The sequence below is a fragment of the Parasteatoda tepidariorum genome, chromosome 2, assembly GCF_043381705.1.
Source record: "Parasteatoda tepidariorum isolate YZ-2023 chromosome 2, CAS_Ptep_4.0, whole genome shotgun sequence".
In the NCBI taxonomy this organism is placed as follows: domain Eukaryota; kingdom Metazoa; phylum Arthropoda; class Arachnida; order Araneae; family Theridiidae; genus Parasteatoda; species Parasteatoda tepidariorum.
In genome coordinates this window covers 92,120,728-92,131,783 of record NC_092205.1, presented here as the reverse complement: position 1 = coordinate 92,131,783, position 11,056 = coordinate 92,120,728, and positions in this window count along the sequence as shown.

Genomic DNA, 11,056 nt, shown 5'->3' with positions numbered 1-11,056 from the left:
TATTTACACCTGTATAATTTTCACTGCTGCAGAAATTAAATTACACCTGTATAATTTTCACTGCTGGAGAAGTTTATTTACACCTGTATAATTTTCACTGCTGGAGAAGTTTATTTACACCTGTATAATTTTCACTGCTGGAGAAATTAAATTACACCTGTATAATTTTCACTGCTGGAGAAATTAAATTACACCTGTATAATTTTAACTGCTGGAGAAATTAAATTACACCTGTATAATTTTCACTGCTGGAGAAATTAAATTACACCTGTATAATTTTCACTGCTGAAGAAGTTTATTTACACCTGTATAATTTTCACTGCTGGAGAAGTTTATTTACACCTGTATAATTTTCACTGCTGGAGAAGTTTATTTACACCTGTATAATTTTCACTGCTGGAGAAATTAAATTACACCTGTATAATTTTCACTGCTGGAGAAATTAAATTACACCTGTACAATTTTCACTGCTGGAGAAATTAAATTACACCAGTATAATTTCCACTGCTGGAGAAGTTTATTTACACCTGTATAATTCTCACTGCTGGAGAAGTTTATTTACACCTGTATAATTTTCACTGCTGGAGAAATTAAATTACACCTGTGTAATTTTCACTGCTGGAGAAATTAAATTACACCTGTATAATTTTCACTGCTGGAGAAATTAAATTACACCTGTATAATTTTCACTGCTGGAGAAATTAAATTACACCTGTATAATTTTCACTGCTGGAGAAATTAAATTACACCTGTATAATTTTCACTGCTGGAGAAATTAAATTACACGTGTATAATTTTCACTGCTTAAGAAATTAAATTACACCTGCAAAATTTTCACTGCTGGAGAAGTTTATTTACACCTGAATAATTTTCACTGCTGGAGAAATTAATTTACTCTTTATGTTCAAAAATGTATGCCAATTTATTATGAATAAGAAATTGGCTTATATTAAACATGAAGAATTATTCAGAAATACTTATGTTTACATAAGCCAGTTTGTTATTCTAAAACAATTTTTTTTTCGAATTCGTTCATTTGATTTTCAATTTCTTATGCCCTTCTCGAGAGCGAATATTTCATTTTAGAAAATCTAGAATATTATCAAAGATTTGCAATTTCGTTAATTGTTAAATTCTCTTTTATTTTCTCTAAGAAATTAAGTACATCGAAAATACGTTCCTTTCCTTTGAAATAGCATCAATGTTTCACTATTCACTTCGCATCTGAAAATGTGACCAAAGGGATAAATTATTTATTATTTGTACTCCCAATAGCTTAATTATTAGTTTTACATTATTCTAAATACGTAATTCCTATTAACTCACAGTCACAGGAGCATTTTAAATTGAATCCATTTACGGAACGGCGAAGATTTGTACCCATCAAATTCGGAAAATTTTATAACCTTCGTTGAACACAGCCGACCCCTACTAATGTTCAACTCCGTAGCCTTATAATTTTGGGCCAAATCCAGAAGACAAGGAAACTCCTGGATCAATACCCCCAAAGGTTATGATTTGTGATGGGAACATGGAGGACTTTGCGACTCGACACATTTAACGTGCATCAGTCACCATTTACTACACTTGGATCTTCGGTCGGAGAGGATCGAACCCACGACCTCTTGGACATCGGTCCAGTGTCCTACCAACCAGGTTATCCCGGCCCAAATTCGAAGAATTAGTTTCGTCAGAACCCTGTTTTTTACTAAACTGTACGTAAAAAGTAGTTGCCAGAAATCACTGCTAAATACTGCTTTTGGTATCGCCCTACTCGCTACACTACTTTTTTAAAAAGTAGCATAGTACACTACAAACTATGAAAAGAAAGTAGCGACTACAGTAGCTTCGCTACTTGTAGTGCGCTTCTTTCCATGCAATATTTTTATGCAATTATATGCAATTTGTGCAATACTTTTGCATTCAAGCATATTTGTGATGGGCTTTTATTCAGGAGATTTTTTAAATACTTCCTATTTATAATATTTATTTTTATCGTATTGCATTGCAATGTTAACCAAATGATACACGAAAGTAAACAAGTGCAAACCGGTTTCAGCTGCGTAAAAGCAATAAAGCTGTATAGTATCACCTGATAATTAAGATTTTGCATAGAATCTTATAGTACGTCTAATAATTTGGCCAGAAACTGCATCTCTCTCTCTCCGTATATATACAGTACAGAACCCGTTATCCAATATATATATATATATAATCCCTTCCAACAAATAAACCAAAATGAAATAAAATTTATGATGACCTTCTTCAAATTCATAGCATGTTTAATCTCAATGCTATTATTAATGAAGATAACTGGAACTTTCTAATGCATATTAACCTTAACAACAATTATATTCTTTTTAATGACTGCCTTTTTCAACAAATTAATGGTATTCCTATGGGTAATAATTTTAGTACTAACATCTGCAATATTTTTCTGTTTCTACAAGAATACAGGTTTATTAAATCATATGTTAATCTTCCAATTAATTCCTTCTCTCTCAGATTCATTGATGATCTATTAGTTATTAATTATAATGATTTCGATATTCTAGCCAAACATATTTATCCAAATGAATTAATTCTTAATAAAACAAATAATAGTAATACTTCAGCAAATTTTTTAGATTTGACTGTTAATACTAATGAAGATAAAAATATTACATTTAAACTTTTTGACAAAAGAAATGAATTTAACTTTCCAATAAAAAAATGCAGTGATTTTAACTCTAACTTAGCCAATAAGGTTTTTTCTAATATTATTACCAATCAAATTCATAGATTTCACAGGAATAATTCTAACTATAACGAGTTTTTTTAATAGATACTGATAAATATAAAAACGATTTAATTAATAGCCATTTTCCTAGTTCTTTTCTAAAATTCTAGTTTAAAAATATCTTAAAAAACTTAGTACATTAATTTTTAATTTAATTTTTCTTCTTTTAGAATGAGCTCTGATTTTTTTAAGGTAGGAACTAACTATCATAAACTGCTTCTAAAGCCACTGGACGGAACAGTTTGGATGTATGACCTTTTATACTTGATTGGTTAAAAAAAAATTTAAGTTACTTCTTAATTATTTGTAGCCTCTTAATATTAATTCGATTATTTTAATTATCCAGTATAATAAACAGTTTAATTTTAGATTTATCTATTTATTTAATTAATTTTTTTAAAATTATTATCATTATTTTTGTATAAATGGAATGGGCTCTGGTTCATAAAGAACCACCCTAATGAATGCAGTGCTGTGCAGGCTCTGACTTTTAAATAATTCACCCTATGATTTTGAGAATGTGTATACTTTAAAATCATGTAAGATAGTATGAATGAAGGATAAAGTCTATAAACGGCTTTCTATCCATATGATGTGCAGGCTCTGACTTTTAAATAAGTCACCTTCTGAATGATAGAAATGTGTATTCTGTAAAATTATGTAAGGATGTATGAATGAAGGNTCCTGTATATATGTGTGTGTGTTACATAAAAAGCTTCTATTAATTTTTTTATGTTAGTTTCTTCGAAAACGACTCCTAATTTATTACTAATTATTTATTCAAATCGAACTGCTTTCTCATACTTTTAAAAACCACATTTAAATTTTTTTTTTTTTTTTGAATTTTGAATTATTATTAACATTTTGCATTGCATAAAAAATGTGACCGATTGTTTCAATTTCGAAAATAAATAATAAGTCAGGAATTATTTTTCGCAGTTTTCCCGATCGACCGAACAGACAGAATCTGACCAGAGAGAGAGAGAGAGAGTTCTCCCCGCGAGAGATTTCTCACTTAATTTATCTTAATGGTCGCTATATCAGCGCTTCAATTAAAAGATTCTCTTTATGACGGAAGTATCAAATCTTTGCCCAAGATGTTCACGTGAAACTCTTCTTAACTGCACCCCCCTCCCGCCTTCCTTCATCATCCAAACGAGGTTGGAATAGTAATAAAAGAAAATAAATAAATGAAAAAAGGACACCATTTAGTGATGCACACACCTCACCCGAGCGGCGGACACACTTTGTAATTATAGACTGCGATAGGGTAAACACATCCTTCCAAGAGAGAGAGGTTAAAATATTGCGGGGTGTTTTTTCTCTTAAGTATCGTCCATGCTGATCAAAAGATGGGGTGGGGGTGATAAGTGATTGGGGGGATGGAATAAAATGCTCTTTTGCCGCTTCTGAACTGTTACATCAGTTATGCCGGCATAAATTATAAATGCATTTCTGATTCATGGTGTTGTCAGCTCATTTATTTTTTTGAGTTGCCGTCGTGACACAAATGAGTTTCTGTATAAAGATTTTTTTTTCTAGGAATCATTTTGTCACATTCGTGTAAAAGAGACCTTAAAAATCTATTATACAACGCTAAATTTTAAAGACAGCTTATTTTTTTTAATGAATTAGGGGGCTAAGACCCCTGTTCGCTGACGATCACCAACCCCCGATGATTGCTTCGTAACAATTGCTGTTTTTTAGCATAAAACAGTTGAAATTATTCAAATAAAAATATAAATATTGAAAAGAACACCTCTACTTTTCATATCTTAATATTTACTTATGATACTATTAAGATCTATTAATGAACATAAATCATTTTTCTAAGTAATCATTTTTTGAAGTAACATTTAAAATTAAAAGCATATTGTTAAAACAAATTTGGTGAGTTTGTGGGGAGTGAGTTGTTATTGACAGTGTCAACCTTCATCTATGAAAGGGTACTCCACCATAGAATCGAGTTAACATGTTTTATATACTAGCGAATTGGAATTACATTTTTGTAGTGGTAGAAACGCTACAGTACTCCCTCACCAGAATTATATATGTGATCGAATTCGATGAACGGATACCATAGTTGATTCATTTGCTGTTTTGTGAGAAGTCGGGAGAGCTGTATTAAGATCACCGTACTTTTGCTGATCATGATAGCTGTATTAAGATCACGGTCGTGGTTGCTCCTGCGTTGCCATTAGCAGTCGAGTGTATGCAGGCTGACGTTGTGTGTGATCGAGACGAGACTGAGTAGCAACAGTGCGAGGAGGTGGATAATGCCGCAGACACAAGTAGCAAGTCAACTGTTCAATGTGGACCATCCTTCGAAGTAGGCGTGTTCAGATCGAAGTGGGCGTTACTGCCAAGGTAGGCGTGTTCACATCACGTCCGGAGGTCACCAATGAGGGAAGGGAGTTGTTATCGACAATGTCAACCTTCATCTATGAAAAGGTACCCCGCCATAGAATCGAGTTAACATGTCTTATATACTAGCGAATTGGAATTATATTTTTGTAGTGGTAGAAATGCTGCAAGTAAACAACTGTAATTCACTATTTTTGCTTACCAAATGAACTGATGTATATTTTAAATATTTTAAATTTTTGTATTCGCCAATTTGTGCATGAAGTTGAAAGCTAAGTTCTAAATCATTTAACGAATGTCTTTAACCACAATTCATAATGGTATATTAATGTAATTTACACCAAAGAATAATAATTGTAAGGCAATTGATAAGATAACACACAGATTTAAATAACTTAATCTCAAAATGTAACGTAGAATTACGTTATTCTAATAATAATAATAAAAACCATTCCTATTACTCTTGCTTTAGAAAGCAAACAACATCAAAAACGTAATAACAACAATACAGGAAAAGTACATGGATGCAAAAATATTTATGGGAAAACAATACCTTTATGAGTTGTATCAATTTTATGCTGATGACAGCCAAACCAATATGAAAATTAATGAGGGAAAACTGGATCCTACCACGTGATTTTCCGGCCAATGAAAATGCACCGACAACAATGGAAAACTGCGACACGATTATTAGATTTTCATATAAAGTTAGAAATATTCAATCAAATTTAGAATGTTTTGAAGACCTTTTATGAATCCATTGTTAGTGAAGCCATCACATCTTTTTCAGAATCTATATTATATAAAACGCTAATACGTACGTATGTATGTATCAATAAAACCGATGATATTTCTTTTCTCGCGCTGGCAAAAGTTTTCATTTTTAATTGATTGGATTCGGCGCGCAAGAGCACGTAGTGAGCAACCAGATAACAATAACCAGAGTGAGCATTATCAGGTTGTTCAATTCAGATTCATGCACTAAAAACATGACAATATTTAATTTAAACTCAATTAGGAATTAATTAATTAATTGAAGTGAGAATGCTTTAAAAGGCCGCTGTTGAATTGATATTTTTCTACTGGGAGCTACCTAAACGTCTAAAAAACGTTTAAGTGTTTGTATTGAATGCATTGAATTTTTTTATATTTCGCGTTTATTTATGCATTGAATTTTCACGCTTTAAAATGCAGAATATTAGTGAAGCAATATTTGATAATTTATTTTGCTAATATGTTTCTTATTTAGCTAATGTTTTGATTTTTTCACCATGTACAATCTAAATAGCTAATATACTTTTTTAAAAGCCAATAAGAACATTGGTAGAATTCTTCTACATAAGTACAATACTATGTCTTTGATGATAAAATACTATGTCTTTGATGATAATATATTATGTCTTTGTGCTAGAACATTGTGTTCATTGGCGAGCGAGCGCAGCGAGCCATGGTTCACGGCGTGAACCACATAGGATTGCGTAGCAATTCTCGGGGGTTGGCGAGCGTTAGCGAGCAGGGGGCGGAGCCTCCTAGTTCTTTACTAAAATGCTTCGTTTAAAGGCTGTCGAAATTTAAATTTTTAGCGAATGTGAACTTGTAATTGATGTTTAGGATTGTCAACAGATTACGCCAATAGCACTAATCTAAAGTACGCCAAAAACACTAATCTGAAGTACGCCAATCTAAAGAAAAGTCACAGATTCGGTTTGAATTAATAAAGCTAGTACTCATGAAGTATGACTCTTATTTTGGGTTCTGGGATTTCGATTGGACAATTTTTATGAGCTCATCTCCTATTCGGTAATGGGAACAATCGTAATAATCGCTTTAATGAATTATTTTTTATTATTTTACAAAAAGACAATAACAGTTTTTAATTCAATAGTATTAAAAACAAAACTGTTGTGAAGCCATAAATAGGCATTGTATATATTTCCTAGCTTTTAAAATTTCCTTAATTTCTCAAGTTAATTCTTTTAAACATAATTAGTCGAATTTTAATTAAATTGAACCAATGATTTAATTCTTATTACATTTTATAAAAAACTAATATAATGCAATACTAATGTAAAACTCATTAATTCACTGTCGTGACTAAATCGAAAACAAAAATCTATTTATAACTGTTTATTCTTTATTTCTTACCCCAAAAATGTTTCAATTACATAATTAGGCCGGGATAGCCTGGTTGGTAGGGCATTGGGCCCATGTCCAAGTGGTCGCGGGTTCGATCCCTGCCGGCCGAAGACTCCCCGTGTAGTAAATGGTGACTGATGCACGTTAAATCTGTCGAGTCTCAAAGTCCTCAATGTTCTGATAACAAATAAATACCTTTGGAGGTACTGAATTGGAAATTGATCGTTCTCTGATTTAGGTCAAAATTACGATCTGTGGATCAATGAATACATGTATGAATGGGTCCACCCTATAAACGGGTGTGACGTATGGGTGTAGCAGAAGTCGAATTCTTGTCCATAGATGGCGCCACTGGAAAACAAGAACAACCGCGCCCCCTCTAGTTACATGATTATACTAATTCTCACATCCTTTACGGCGATTCGCTTTCGACAAATTATTTTCAAATTTAATATTGATTACGAAGTTGGCTTTATTTTTGGCTACGTTATCTTTCGATAAATCGCCAACCAGGGATCTTTTCCCATGTTCCTAACTGTCAGTTGGGAACAATTCCCTTACTTTTAATTTCAAATTGTGCCTCTCAATCTCAGACATTGATTTTTTTATTAATATAAATTCTTGATGTTAAGAGAATGATTCTCTTGATCCCTTTGTGCGACTTTCTTTCTTTTTTTCATTATTCTTAAGTAGGACCATATTCTCTTAACAATAAATAAATTTTTCTCGAATGAATTTATTTATTTTTATGGGATAAATATTTCTCCGTCATGACGAAATTCAGATGTATCTCACACGGGCCAAGAATTATACTTAAATTCTACAAAGAAACTACTTCCACTATACAGCTAATTTCAAAATCCTGATCGGTCGTTGAAACGCGGCATTTGCTTACGTTAGCAACTGTTCTTTCCATTCTATTACGAGTAAGCCAAGCCCGTCAAGTATCAATTCTGTTAAGTAACACAGCCTATATTCTTTTACAAAGATTCTTTAGAAAAAAAATTTCAATTCTCTCACTATATATTTACAAAAAGGCTTAACAGAAAAACTGGCACGAAACCATGGAGAAGATAAACAAACATATAATGCATCGAAGTTGCCAGGCGCACAAGACAAAAATATATCACGGTTACAATAAAATACATAAGCAAATAATACATCTAAGTTAAGTTAAAGACGTAGACGAGGAAGAAATATATTTTAACGATGAAATATATTTAATTCGATGTGCTATGCGGCTCCGATGTGCTATGCGGCTCCGTATTTAATTAGCTTTAAAGAACATTCTCAGCTATGTAGAGAAACTTAGCTGAACTTTAACACGCCATTTTGCAGATGAAGATTTCCTGACACTGACATCATAGGTAACATGTGTGGGTAAGGTTGCTTTCTTGAGTGCAAGTACCCAATTACTCCAGATTCGTATCTCAATCCCGGTATCAATCGTTAAAGGCTCAAGTGTACCCACCACTAACTCATTCCTTTTGTTTGTTAAGACTTCAACATTTCCCCTTATTGCAAATAGCCCCCAAATTTGTAATAGTGAAAATAACCAAAAAATAAACAGATAAAGAGGGTGCGTAGCGTTTTTTAAAAAAACTTAAAGGTGCTAATTTTCGATTTTAGTTTTTTTAAAAGCCCTTAAAGGTGCTTTTTTCATTGACTGTTTTTAAAAAGTGCTAAATTTTCCCTTTTTCAAAATGAGATTTTTCCCTTACTACGTTGATTTTCGCTTCGAATTATGCAAAAAGACTCAGTTCACATTGTTCTATTCAACGTTTTCATAATTAACCCCTTAACGATCGGATAATTTTCAAGGAAATGGTCATAAAAGTGCCTATTTTTTTGGCTTTTGCATTTGTATTACGTATTTGGTTAGTGCTGCAACTAGTTTAAAATAAATTAACTATCTACAATTACCTTAAAAATATCCTGGTACTGCCATCAGATGTGTAAAATGAGAAATAAAATGTTTTCCGGGCAAAAGAAATGAATTAGTTTTATTCTTATTGGCGAGTTTTTACTGAACACTCTAGTCCGTCAATATCACGGGAGCGAGAAATAGCGGGCGAAAACTCACCCCGTTATTTTCACGGGAGCAAGAAGGAAGGGGTTAATTCAACCCCAATCTATTTTGGCGTATTGTCAGTCCGTAGCGCATGGAAACGCCATTCGTTTTACATGATTCAAAATTTCATGATTTTTGGCAATTGTCAAAAACAATGCCAAAGGTTTTTTTTTTTGACAAGACGGTTAAAACAAAGATAAAATTGTCAATTGCCAGAAACTTTCCAATCCTGCCTAATTATATTTTTTTGAAGTGCTTAAAATTATTTTTGAGTGCTTGAAAAGTGTAAGGAAGTCATTTTGAATTTCAATTAGAAAAACAATGATGTATATAATGACAATTTTTTTTAGAATTTTGTGACTTTTTGTACAACATAAAATTTTTTTATTGTTAATATTTACTAATAACTTGTTATATAAATGTAAATAATATAAAAAATGTTAAAAATCAATTTTAAACAAATTTATTTACGCATTCACAATCAAGTCATTTTGACTGCTTTTGGGCAATATAGGTATATACTAATTTTCCGTCTCTCTAGTGTTAAAAGGTGCTTATTTTTTGTTGAATAATTCGGCTACGCTCTCTGATAAAGTATTTACCAATATTAAAGTACTAGAGTAAATTTAAGCAACATACTATATTCAAACGAAATACCAAGTTTTAACTTATAAGGTTTATTAAAAGTCGTATGCCATTCATTTAATGCCATAGAGATAACAAAGACTATTCAAGCAGACCATGAGATAAGATTGAATAGAGACGATTCGACGCCAACCAACCAAAAGTCGTATTCTTGTGGGTGAGGTTAAAAAATTTGAATAGCGAAAAACAAATTTAAAGACGAAACTTTAAATAAATAATTTAAAACAAAATACTCTTGAGTTTGAATACAATTGCAGTTGAGAAAATGGGTGTGTCATTTTCTATTATCAGTGAGTGGGTTTTAATATATTTGATTGATTTAACTTAGGAAGTTATTTGAGTATTATCTTTTAATTTCGTGTATAAATTGATAAGGATAAAACCGATCATAAAACTTCTTGTAAAAAAAAAATATCTAAATTTTGTAAGGCAAAACCCTCTAGACACCTTAATGTTCAGAATAAAATTTTTTTAAGAAAAAATATACATTATTATTTAACACTTTGAAAAATATATATCTGCTCGTGAAAGAGTTAACACTTTCTTCGGTTTTTAGACGTTGGCAACATCATTCGAATAATTCAATCGAGAATCTCTATTTACAAATTATTTTTAACAAAAATAATCGATTTTTCTTAGAGCTGCGATGGCTCAGGGTATAGAACGTTCGCCTTCCAATGAGGTGAACCGGGTTTGAATCCCTGCGGTGGCTGGTCGATACGAATTCCGCATCCTGTTTGCACCGATCTACTGGCGTGAAATATCCTCAGTGTGAGACGGATCAGGGGTTTGAGTCCCCCTTGCCGCCAGGCTAAACGTGGAAGATTCACGTGGTCTTCCTCTCCATGCGACGCAAATGCGGGTTAGTTTGATCAAAAAGTCCTCTTTGAAGGCAAAATTTCTCCCAATACTTGATCCAGAAGTTCCCTTGTCTTCTGGATTGGGTTAATTACAAGTCTACACAGTTGAACATTAGTAGTTGTGAACCCAAAAATTGTGTCTGCTGTTCAACGACGGTTATAAAATAAAATATAGAATTGAACATATAATATGAATCCAAT